The sequence below is a fragment of the Ranitomeya imitator genome, chromosome 1 (genome assembly GCF_032444005.1).
Source record: "Ranitomeya imitator isolate aRanImi1 chromosome 1, aRanImi1.pri, whole genome shotgun sequence".
In the NCBI taxonomy this organism is placed as follows: domain Eukaryota; kingdom Metazoa; phylum Chordata; class Amphibia; order Anura; family Dendrobatidae; genus Ranitomeya; species Ranitomeya imitator.
Window position 1 is genome coordinate 1,219,597,685 of NC_091282.1, and position 13,824 is coordinate 1,219,611,508.

Below are 13,824 nucleotides of genomic sequence, written 5' to 3' on the forward strand. Positions count from 1 at the left end.
CCTTCCACCATGCATTCAGGCCGGGTTACATGGGTTCACCCTTGGTTCCCATAGCACCGTAACCCCGCCCACCGGCCGGCTAGTTCCGCCCCTCCCCCATCACTGACCGAGGTTATACAGCAGCACACAGCCAGGGAGATGGCCCCGCCCACTCCGCATCACACAGCAGAGCACAGGGGGAGATCTATGAGCTCCGGGGACACACAGCGCTGACCCCGCCCACCGGACAGACAGTGCAGAGGACCGGGGATTAGTGACAAGCACCCGGCGCGTCACACACCCTCCCCCGCCACTGCCGATATTACTGCAGGCAGCAGGGGAGATGAAGAGACCCCCGGCCGCACAGCACCGACCCCGCCCCCTCCGCACGGGACAGACTGTGCAGAGGACCGGGGATTAGTGATAAGCACCCGGCGCGTCACACACCCTCCCCCGCCACTGCCGATATTACTGCAAGCAGCAGGGGAGATGAAGAGACCCCCGGCCGCACAGCACTGGCCCCGCCCCCTCCGCACGGGACAGACCGTGCAGAGGACCGGGGATTAGTGACAAGCACCCGGCGCTTCACACACCCTCCCCCCGCCACTGCCGATATTACTGCAGGCAGCAGGGGAGATGAAGAGACCCCCGGCCGCACAGCACTGGCCCCGCCCCCTCCGCACCGGACAGACCGTGCAGAGGACCGGGGATTTGTGATAAGCACCCGAGAGTCACACACCCTCCCCCGCCACTGCCGATATTACTGCAGGCAGCAGGGGAGATGAAGAGACCCCCGGCCGCACAGCACTGGCCCCGCCCCCTCCGCACCGGACAGACCGTGCAGAGGACCGGGGATTAGTGATAAGCACCCGGGAGTCACACACCCTCCCCCGCCACTGCCGATATTACTGCAGGCAGCAGGGGAGATGAAGAGACCCCCGGCCGCACAGCACTGGCCCCGCCCCCTCCGCACCGGACAGACCGTGCAGAGGACCGGGGATTAGTGATAAGCACCCGGGAGTCACACACCCTCCCCCGCCACTGCCGATATTACTGCAGGCAGCAGGGGAGATGAAGAGACCCCCGGCCGCACAGCACTGGCCCTGCCCCCTCCGCACCGGACAGACTGTGCAGAGGACCGGGGATTAGTGACAAGCACCCGGGAGTCACACACCCTCCCCCGCCACTGCCGATATTACTGCAGGCAGCAGGGGAGATGAAGAGACCCCCGGCCGCACAGCACTGGCCCCGCCCCCTCCGCATCGGACAGACCGTGCAGAGGACCGGGGATTAGTGACAAGCACCGGGCGCGTCACACACCCTCCCCCGCCACTGCCGATATTACTGCAGGCAGCAGGGGAGATGAAGAGACCCCCGGCCGCACAGCACTGGCCCCGCCCCCTCCGCACCGGACAGACCGTGCAGAGGACCGGGGATTAGTGATAAGCACCCGGCGCGTCACACACCCTCCCCCGCCACTGCCGATATTACTGCGGGCAGCAGGGGAGATGAAGAGACCCCCGGCCGCACAGCACTGGCCCCGCCCCCTCCGCACCGGACAGACTGTGCAGAGGACCGGGGATTAGTGACAAGCACCGGGCGCGTCACACACCCTCCCCCGCCACTGCCGATATTACTGCGGGCAGCAGGGGAGATGAAGAGACCCCCGGCCGCACAGCACTGGCCCCGCCCCCCCTCCGCACCGGACAGACCGTGCAGAGGACCGGGGATTAATGATAAGCACCGGGCGCGTCACACACCCTCCCCCGCCCCAGACATTAGCTCAGAAATTCGTCTACGATAAATGGCTTTTAGGAAGCACAGCTGCCATCCGGTGTTCAATTTGCAGAAATGCGGCTGAATTACTGTGACAATGATTGAATGATTTTTAAGCGACAGATGCCACCTGGTGGTGAAAGTTGAGCAGTGACGTGAAGTCGAGTAAGAGCCGGCTAAATAGCCACATTTTGCACATCCCACAGAATAGCCATATTTGCGCATCCGTAACGGGGCCGCGAAGCGTCGCATCGAAGCGGCGTCGGCGTCAGGCGCACCCCCCGCCTTTGGGCTGCAAACGGGCGCGCGTTTCGTCGCTCGGCGGCGAGATTTAGAAAAAATTTTGACTGTGGGCCGGCTAGACGTGCGTTTTTTGAGCGATGACAACCGGCTAATTTGAGTGACATCCGGCTCAACGTGCGGTTTTTGAGCGCTGACAGCCGGCTATTCGAGCTTGACCTTGAGAAAGTTCTTTGGCGCGAAAACGTTACCGCCGCGTCCGGCACGCCGTAAGACCGCGGCGCGCGCGATTCCAGCCTCAAGCCCGGCCCCGCGGCCGGTCGGGAGGCAAAAAACTCTATCTCGGAAGCGAAAGCGTTGGTCGAGTTTCCGCCGCCGGATTCCTCCTCGGGAGGCCGTCGGGATCGAGCGCCGCGAGCGGGGTGCCGAAATTCCAAAATTCCCAAAACGGCTAGGTCATACTGTTGAGCATAACCCTTCCATTTAACCAGATACTGGAGTTTCCGTCTAGAAACACGAGAATCCAAAATTTTCTCCACAATATACTCCAATTCCCCCTCCACCAAAACCGGGGCAGGAGGCTCAACCGAAGGAACCATAGGTGCCACGTATCTCCGCAACAACGACCTATGGAATACATTATGTATGGAAAAGGAGTCTGGGAGGGTCAGACGAAAAGACACAGGATTGAGAATCTCAGAAATCCTATACGGACCAATAAAACGAGGTTTAAATTTAGGAGAGGAAACCTTCATAGGAATATGACGAGAAGATAACCAAACCAGATCCCCAACACGAAGTCGGGGACCCACACGACGTCTGCGATTAGCGAAAAGTTGTGCCTTCTCCTGGGACAAGGTCAAATTGTCCACTACCTGAGTCCAGATCTCTTGCAACCTGTCCACCACAGAATCCACACCAGGACAGTCCGAAGACTCAACCTGTCCTGAAGAGAAACGAGGATGGAACCCAGAATTGCAGAAAAATGGAGAGACCAAGGTAGCCGAGCTGGCCCGATTATTAAGGGCGAACTCAGCCAACGGCAAAAAGGACACCCAATCATCCTGGTCTGCAGAAACAAAACATCTCAGATATGTTTCCAAGGTCTGATTGGTTCGTTCGGTCTGGCCATTAGTCTGAGGATGGAAAGCCGAGGAAAAAGATAGGTCAATGCCCATCCTACCACAAAAGGCTCGCCAAAACCTAGAAACAAACTGGGAACCTCTGTCAGAAACAATATTCTCAGGAATGCCATGCAAACGAACCACATGCTGGAAGAACAAAGGCACCAAATCAGAGGAGGAAGGCAATTTAACCAAGGGCACCAGATGGACCATTTTAGAAAAGCGATCACAGACCACCCAAATGACTGACATCTTTTGAGAAACGGGAAGGTCAGAAATGAAATCCATCGAAATATGTGTCCAAGGCCTCTTTGGGACCGGCAAGGGCAAAAGCAACCCACTGGCACGTGAACAGCAGGGCTTAGCCCTAGCACAAATCCCACAGGACTGCACAAAAGTACGTACATCCCGTGACAGAGATGGCCACCAGAAGGATCTAGCCACTAACTCTCTGGTACCAAAGATTCCAGGATGACCAGCCAACACCGAACAATGAAGTTCAGAGATAACTTTACTAGTCCACCTATCAGGGACGAACAGTTTCTCCGCCGGACAACGATCAGGTTTATTCGCCTGAAATTTTTGCAACACTCGCCGCAAATCAGGGGAGATGGCAGACACAATGACTCCTTCCTTGAGGATACTCGCCGGCTCAGATGAACCCGGAGAGTCGGGCACAAAACTCCTAGACAGAGCATCCGCCTTCACATTTTTAGAGCCCGGAAGGTACGAAATCACAAAATCAAAGCGGGCAAAAAATAACGACCAACGGGCCTGTCTAGGATTCAAGCGCTTGGCAGACTCGAGATAAGTAAGGTTCTTATGATCAGTCAATACCACCACGCGATGCTTAGCTCCTTCAAGCCAATGACGCCATTCCTCGAATGCCCACTTCATGGCCAGCAACTCTCGGTTGCCCACATCATAATTACGCTCAGCAGCCGAAAACTTCCTGGAAAAGAAAGCACATGGTTTCAACACTGAGCAACCAGAACCTCTCTGTGACAAAACCGCCCCTGCTCCAATCTCAGAAGCATCAACCTCGACCTGGAACGGAAGAGAAACATCTGGTTGACACAACACAGGGGCAGAACAAAAATGATGCTTCAACTCCTGAAAAGCTTCCACAGCAGCAGAAGACCAATTAACCAAATCAGCACCCTTCTTGGTCAAATCGGTCAATGGTTTGGCAATGCTAGAAAAATTACAGATGAAGCGACGATAAAAATTAGCAAAGCCCAGGAATTTTTGCAGACTTTTCAGAGATGTCGGCTGAGTGCAATCCTGGATGGCTTGGACCTTAACCGGATCCATCTCGATAGTAGAAGGGGAAAAGATGAACCCCAAAAATGAAACTTTCTGCACACCAAAGAGACACTTTGATCCCTTCACAAACAAAGAATTATCACGCAGGACCTGAAAAACCATTCTGACCTGCTTCACATGAGAATCCCAATCATCTGAGAAGATCAAAATGTCATCCAAGTAAACAATCAGGAATTTATCCAGATACTCACGGAAGATGTCATGCATAAAAGACTGAAACACAGATGGAGCATTGGCAAGTCCGAACGGCATCACTAGATACTCAAAATGACCCTCGGGCGTATTGAATGCAGTTTTCCATTCATCTCCTTGCCTGATTCTCATCAGATTATACGCACCACGAAGATCTATCTTAGTGAACCAACTAGCCCCCTTAATCCGAGCAAACAAGTCAGATAACAATGGCAAGGGATACTGAAATTTAACAGTGATCTTATTAAGAAGGCGGTAATCAATACACGGTCTCAGCGAACCATCCTTTTTGGCTACAAAAAAGAACCCTGCTCCCAGTGGTGATGACGATGGGCGAATATGTCCCTTCTCCAGGGATTCCTTCACATAACTGCGCATAGTGGCGTGTTCAGGCACGGATAAATTAAATAATCGACCTTTAGGGAATTTACTACCAGGAATCAAATTGATAGCACAATCACAATCCCTATGCGGAGGTAGGGCATCGGACTTGGGCTCTTCAAATACATCCCGATAATCAGACAAGAACTCTGGGACCTCAGAAGGAGTGGATGACGAAATAGACAAAAATGGAACATCACCATGTACCCCCTGACAACCCCAGCTGGATACCGACATGGAATTCCAATCCAATACTGGATTATGGGTTTGTAGCCATGGCAACCCCAACACGACCACATCATGCAGATTATGTAGCACCAGAAAGCGAATAACTTCCTGATGTGCAGGAGCCATGCACATGGTCAGCTGGGTCCAGTACTGAGGTTTATTCTTGGCCAAAGGTGTAGCATCAATTCCTCTCAACGGAATAGGACACCGCAACGGCTCCAAGAAAAACCCACAACGTTTAGCATAATCCAAATCCATCAGATTCAGGGCAGCGCCTGAATCCACAAACGCCATGACAGAATATGATGACAAAGAGCATATCAAGGTAATGGACAGAAGGAATTTGGATTGTACAGTACCAATGACGGCAGACCTATCGAACCGCTTAGTGCGCTTAGGACAATCAGAGATAGCATGAGTGGAATCACCACAGTAGAAACACAGACCATTCAGACGTCTGTATTCCTGCCGTTCTACTCTGGTCATAGTCCTATCGCACTGCATAGGCTCAGGTTTAATCTTAGACAATACCGCCAAATGGTGCACAGATTTACGCTCGCGCAAGCGTCGACCGATCTGAATGGCCAAAGACATTGACTCATTCAAACCAGCAGGCATAGGAAAACCCACCATGACATCTTTAAGAGTCTCAGAGAGACCCTTTCTGAACAAAGCTGCCAGCGCAGATTCATTCCACAGAGTGAGTACTGACCACTTCCTAAATTTCTGACAATATACTTCTATATCATCCTGACCCTGGCACAAAGCCAGCAAATTCCTCTCAGCCTGATCCACTGAATTAGGCTCATCGTAAAGTAATCCGAGCGCCAGGAAAAACGCATTGACATTACTCAATGCAGGGTCCCCTGGCGCAAGAGAAAATGCCCAGTCCTGAGGGTCGCCGCGCAAAAAAGAAATAATAATCAAAACCTGTTGAATAGGATTACCAGAAGAATGAGGTTTCAAGGCCAGAAATAGCTTACAATTATTTTTGAAATTAAGAAACTTAGTTCTATCACCAAAAAACAAATCAGGAATAGGAATTCTTGGCTCTAACATAGATTTCTGATCAATAGTATCTTGAATCCTTTGTACATTTATAACGAGATTATCCATTGAAGAGCACAGACCCTGAATATCCATGTCCACACCTGTGTCCTGAAACACCCAAATGTCTAGGGGAAAAAAAAGAGTGAACACAGAGCTGAGGAAAAAAAATGATGTCAGAACTTCCTTTTTCCCTCTATTGAGAATCATTAGGTTGACTCCTGATACTGTTATGAAGGCAATCCAGTGACACAGTGTGCCAGAAATCAGAGCACATACAGTGATCTGACAAAACCCAAAAACAATAGAACGAGCTCTGAGACGTGGAATCTCTGTAGACCGCAATCCCTGAACCTATCCTAAACACAACTAAAGGCAGCTGTGGATTGCGCCTGACACTACCTATGCAACTCGGCACAGCCTGAGAAACTGACTAGCCTGAAGATAGAAAAACAAGCCTGGCTTGCCTCAGAGAAATACCCCAAAGGAAAAGGCAGCCCCCCACATATAATGACTGTGAGTAAGATGAAAAGACAAACGTAGAGATGAAATAGATTCAGCAAAGTGAGGTCCGACTTTCTTATAAATTCTGTAGCCCCCTTCTTCATCACCTAGTATGATTGTCATTAGACCTCCTCCAGATATCAGGGATTAATATCAAGAGATATAATAATACAAGAGAAGATAGTATTCTGCTACAGATGGAGCTGGATAAGTTGGAAACTTGGGCTGAAAGGTGGCAGATGAGGTTTAACAATGATAAATGTAAGGTTATACACATGGGAAGAGGGAATCAATATCACCATTACACACTGAACGGGAAACCACTGGGTAAATCTGACAGGGAGAAGGACTTGGGGATCCTAGTTAATGATAAACTTACCTGGAGCAGCCAGTGCCAGGCAGCAGCTGCCAAGGCAAACAGGATCATGGGGTGCATTAAAAGAGGTCTGGATACACATGATGAGAGCATTATACTGCCTCTGTACAAATCCCTAGTTAGACCGCACATGGAGTACTGTGTCCAGTTTTGGGCACCGGTGCTCAGGAAGGATATAATGGAACTAGAGAGAGTACAAAGGAGGGCAACAAAATTAATAAAGGGGATGGGAGAACTACAATACCCAGATAGATTAGCGAAATTAGGATTATTTAGTCTAGAAAAAAGACGACTGAGGGGCGATCTAATAACCATGTATAAGTATATAAGGGGACAATACAAATATCTCGCTGAGGATCTGTTTATACCAAGGAAGGTGACGGACACAAGGGGGCATTCTTTGCGTCTGGAGGAGAGAAGGTTTTTCCACCAACATAGAAGAGGATTCTTTACTGTTAGGGCAGTGAGAATCTGGAATTGCTTGCCTGAGGAGGTGGTGATGGCGAACTCAGTCGAGGGGTTCAAGAGAGGCCTGGATGTCTTCCTGGAGCAGAACAATATTGTATCATACAATTATTAGGTTCTGTAGAAGGACGTAGATCTGGGTATTTATTATGATGGAATATAGGCTGAACTGGATGGACAAATGTTTTTTTTCGGCCTTACTAACTATGTTACTATGTTACTATGTTACTATGATCCATTCTGGTCTGAGAGAAGAACTGGCAGTTGGGCTAAGGAGCTGAAAGTGAGAGGTCATACAGCGGAATCTCTAACAGCCCTGTGACTGTTACCAGGCCTAAATCACCGGCCTGAGGAGAAGAGGGATAGAGAAAAAGGACATTGTGAGAACCGGGTAGCATTAATCACTACCCAGAACAGGCGCAAAGACGGATACCGGATCCGTGGCTGTATTCATTGCATATAATACAGCAACCGGAAAAACGTGAGGTGATATCAGCTTCACTAGGGCCGGACGCAGCAACAGACACAGAGTTCAGCGGTACTCCCGGAGGGGGTAAGCCGATAAAAGGACTCGGGTTGCCCGTCGAACCAGGACCCGGAGGGGACAGATTGGGCCGGCAGCCAGTTCACATACAGCAGCAGGGCCACACAGAAATTGCGCACAATAAGAGGCGAAGACCCCGGCAGGGTCAAAGTAACTCAGAGTTCCCATACAGACTCCGGTGACAGGACTGGTTGTAAATCCCTTTATGTTGAAGTAAACTGGTTAAATGTTTCAGTGCCTCAGACTTTCATTTGGACAATAGCCATCTATCCAGGATCAGGATCGTCACCGCTGGGAGAACCTGCTGCTGATCAAGTAAGTGCCTGTCCCCTCATGATACCCCTTACACTGTGCATTGCCTGAGGCCACAACACCGGGTCAAGCCACCCGTGACATCCCCCTCAAGAGACAGACCCCATTGGTCCGGTGCTGGGTATCCCGGTCTCCTGGGCGTCACAGGTGCGGCACACAACCATAGAAAAAGTAAAGAGCCGCAATTCATGGAATCTGCAAGTACTCAAAGTATCAGATATGTGTGTGTGTGTGTGTGTGTGTGTGTGTGTGTGTGTGTGTGTGTGTGTGTGTGTGTGTGTGTGTGTGTGTGAAATATATAGCCATTCAAATGCATAATGATAGTTAGAGGAGACCCACTACAGCCCATCCATATAATAATGTAGGCTCTAATTTCCAAATGTATTTTGCAACATCTCTATGCATTAAGATAAATATAAAAGGTCCGCACAATACAGGTGAATGAGGATTGATGAAGACAAACAATGATATGTGGTGAATAACAGATACTTAAGTGTAAATGAAAGAAAAGGGCTGCAGGGGAAGGACGACCCAATACGTTGCACCGCCAACAAGTCAAGCTTTAAACGTTCACTTTGGACAACATTTGGTAAAAAATTAAGCCTGAAAACATCTTCTAATCATAGATTACGCCTTTAAATTATAATAATTATAATTTTTAAATCCAGTAATAACTTGTTTAACCTGTCCAATGAAGCAACAATTCATCAATATTTCTATTTCAACCTTCTGCACATTTATGGACAAACAGAAGACCCCTGAGCACGTGGAAATGTTTGTATGAAGTGATTCAATGATAAAATACAACCCAACACTTCAACTCTGATCACATTTTCATGGGTCTCTCTCCATCATGCTTTTCCATGGAATATGCTGCAGCTTCATATGTACTTCATGAGGCATTGACGTGCATAAGAACTTATCCTCCGGCTCTACCAAAATCATGTCCGTCTTAATCTAGATAACACATTCCCCAACTATTATTCAGAAAATCAAAGCTTTTTTGTGTTTCTACTTTTGATGTTTCCTTTATGGTACAGTTCACCTATTAAGGTGGATTTACTAAGTCATAGGTCAGGTTTTACTATTTAAAATGGAGGCTTTGGTGTAGCAAGATAGAGCAAAGCTGGAAAACCAAGACAGACAGCAGAAGAAACAATGTGAAACAATGGAGCAGGAGATGCAGTCTGGCATCTTAAAACAGCAGAGCTGAGGGACCGGACCGGTACCTCTGTCTGCAGAGTAGTGTATGGAGTCAGGCACCTTGGCACAGCAGAGATGAGCATGTAGACAGGAACCTTGTAGAGCCAAGTGTGTGGACAGGCACATTGGCACAACAGAGATGAGCATGTATACAGGAACCTTGTAGAGCCAAGTGTGTAGACAGTCACCTTAACGTAGCAGAGATGAGCATGTAGACAGGTACCTTGTAGAGCCAAGTGTGTGGACAGGCACCTTGGCACAACAGAGATGAGCATGTATACAGGAACCTCGTAGAGCCAAGAGTGTGGACAGGCACATTGGCACAACAGAGATGAGCATGTATACAGGAACCTCGTAGAGCAAAGTGTGTGGACAGGCACCTTGGCACAGCAGAGATGAGCATGTAGACAGGAACCTTGTAGAGCCAAGAGTGTGGACAGGCACATTGGCACAACAGAGATGAGCATGTATACAGGAACCTCGTAGAGCAAAGTGTGTGGACAGGCACCTTGGCACAGCAGAGATGAGCATGTAGACAGGAACCTTGTAGAGCCAAGTGTGTGGACAGGCACCATAACACAACACAGATGAGCATGTAGACAGGAACCTTGTAGAGCCAAGTGTGTGGACAGGCACCTTAACGTAGCAGAGATGAGCATGTAGACAGGTACCTTGTAGAGCCAAGTGTGTGGACAGGCACCTTGGCACAACAGAGATGAGCATGTAGAAAGGAACCTTGTAGAGCCAAAGACATTTGTCCATCCAGTTCAGCCTATATTCCATCATAATAAATCCCCAGATCTACGTCCTTCTACAGAACCTAATAATTGTATGATACAATATTGTTCTGCTCCAGGAAGACATCCAGGCCTCTCTTGAACCCCTCGACTGAGTCCGCCATCACCACCTCCTCAGGCAAGCAATTCCAGATTCTCACTGCCCTAACAGTAAAGAATCCTCTTCTATGTTGGTGGAAAATCCTTCTCTCCTCCAGACGCAAAGAATGCCCCCTTGTGCCCGTCACCTTCCTTGGTATAAACAGATATTTGTATTGTCCCCTTATATACTTATACATGGTTATTAGATCGCCCCTCAGTCGTCTTTTTTCTAGACTAAATAATCCTAATTTCGCTAATCTATCTGGGTATTGTAGTTCTCCCATCCCCTTTATTAATTTTGTTGCCCTCCTTTGTACTCTCTCTAGTTCCATTATATCCTTCCTGAGCACCGGTGCCCAAAACTGGACACAGTACTCCATGTGTGGTCTAACTAGGGATTTGTACAGAGGCAGTATAATGCTCTCATCATGTGTATCCAGACCTCTTTTAATGCACCCCATGATCCTGTTTGCCTTGGCAGCTGCTGCCTGGCACTGGCTGCTCCAGGTAAGTTTATCATTAACTAGGATCCCCAAGTCCTTCTCCCTGTCAGATTTACCCAGTGGTTTCCCATTCAGTGTGTAATGGTGATATTGATTCCTTCTTCCCATGTGTATAACCTTACATTTATCATTGTTAAACCTCATCTGCCACCTTTCAGCCCAAGTTTCCAACTTATCCAGATCCATCTGTAGCAGAATACTATCTTCTCTTGTATTAACATAGTAACATAGTAACATAGTAACATAGTTAGTAAGGCCGAAAAAAGACATTTATCCATCCAGTTCAGCCTATATTCCATCATAATAAATACCCAGATCTACGTCCTTCTACAGAACCTAATAATTGTATGATACAATATTGTTCTGCTCCAGGAAGACATCCAGGCCTCTCTTGAACCCCTCAACTGAGTTCGCCATCACCACCTCCTCAGGCAAGCAATTCCAGATTCTCACTGCCCTAACAGTAAAGAATCCTCTTCTATGTTGGTGGAAAAACCTTCTCTCCTCCAGACGCAAAGAATGCCCCCTTGTGCCCGTCACCTTCCTTGGTATAAACAGATCCTCAGCGAGATATTTGTATTGTCCCCTTATATACTTATACATGGTTATTAGATCGCCCCTCAGTCGTCTTTTTTCTAGACTAAATAATCCTAATTTCGCTAATCTATCTGGGTATTGTAGTTCTCCCATCCCCTTTATTAATTTTGTTGCCCTCCTTTGTACTCTCTCTAGTTCCATTATATCCTTCCTGAGCACCGGTGCCCAAAACTGGACACAGTACTCCATGTGCGGTCTAACTAGGGATTTGTACAGAGGCAGTATAATGCTCTCATCATGTGTATCCAGACCTCTTTTAATGCACCCCATGATCCTGTTTGCCTTGGCAGCTGCTGCCTGGCACTGGCTGCTCCAGGTAAGTTTATCATTAACTAGGATCCCCAAGTCCTTCTCCCTGTCAGATTTACCCAGTGGTTTCCCGTTCAGTGTGTAATGGTGATATTGATTCCCTCTTCCCATGTGTATAACCTTACATTTATCATTGTTAAACCTCATCTGCCACCTTTCAGCCCAAGTTTCCAACTTATCCAGATCCATCTGTAGCAGAATACTATCTTCTCTTGTATTAACTGCTTTACAAAGTTTTGTATCATCTGCAAATATCGATATTTTACTGTGTAAACCTTCTACCTAGAGCCAAGTGTGTGGACAGGCCTTGGCACAGCAGAGATGAGCATGTAGACAGGAACCTTGTAGAGCCAAGAGTGTGGACAGGCACATTGGCACAACAGAGATGAGCATGCATACAGGAACCTCATAGAGCCAAGTGTGTGGACAGGCACATTGGCACAACAGAGATGAGCATGGAGACAGGAACCTTGTAGAGCCAAGTGTGTAGACAGGCACCTTAACGTAGCAGAGATGAGCATGTAGACAGGTACCTTGTAGAGCCAAGTGTGTGGACAGGCACCTTGGCACAGCAGAGATGAGCATGTAGACAGGAACCTTGTAGAGCCAAGAGTGTGGACAGGCACATTGGCACAACAGAGATGAGCATGTATACAGGAACCTCGTAGAGCAAAGTGTGTGGACAGGCACCTTGGCACAGCAGAGATGAGCATGTAGACAGGAACCTTGTAGAGCCAAGTGTGTGGACAGGCACCATAACACAACACAGATGAGCATGTAGACAGGAACCTTGTAGAGCCAAGTGTGTGGACAGGCACCTTAACGTAGCAGAGATGAGCATGTAGACAGGTACCTTGTAGAGCCAAGTGTGTGGACAGGCACCTTGGCACAACAGAGAAGAGCATGTAGACAGGAACCTTGTAGAGCCAAGAGTGTGGACAGGCACATTGGCACAACAGAGATGAGCATGTATACAGGAACCTCGTAGAGCCAAGTGTGTTGACAGGCACCTTAGCACAGCAGAGATGAGCATGTAGACAGGAACCTTGTAGAGCCAAGTGTGTGGACAGGCACCTTGGCACAGCAGAGATGAGCATGTAGACAGGAACCTCTGTTGTGAATTCTGTGGCTGAATTTACTCCTGTGGTCACAAGTGGTACTGCGGCTTCTGAGCTTCCTCCCTCAGGTGTTCTGGTGAGCTCGTTGGCTGCTTTGTTATTTAACTCCGCCTGATTCTGTCTTCCTGGCTCCTGATCAATGTTCCAGTGTTGGATCTGAGCTTCTGGATCTTTCCTGTGGCCTGCTGCTCTGCTTAGATAAGTGCTTCTTTGCTTTTGTTGCTACTTTTTCTGTCCAGCTTGTCAATTCGTTTTGCTGGAAGCTCTGAGACGCAAAGGGTGTACCGCCGTGCCGTTAGTTCGGCACGGTGGGTCTTTTTGCCCCCTTTGCGTGGTTTTTTGCTTTAGGGTTTCTTGTAAACTGCAAAGTTCTCTTTGCTATCCTCGCTCTGTCTAGAATATCGGGCCTCACTTTGCTGAATCTATTTCATCACTACGTTTGTCTTTTCATCTTGCTAACACTCATTATATGTGGGGGGCTGCCTTTTCCTTTGGGGTATTTCTCTGAGGCAAGCCAGGCTTGTTTTTCTATCTTCAGGCTAGTCAGTTTCTCAGGTTGTGCCGAGTTGCATAGGTAGTGTCAGGCGCAATCCACAGCTGCCTTTAGTTGTGTTTAGGATAGGTTCAGGGATTGCGGTCTACAGAGATTCCACGTCTCAGAGCTCGTTCTATTGTTTTTGGGTTTTGTCAGATCACTGTATGTGCTCTGATTTCTGGCACAC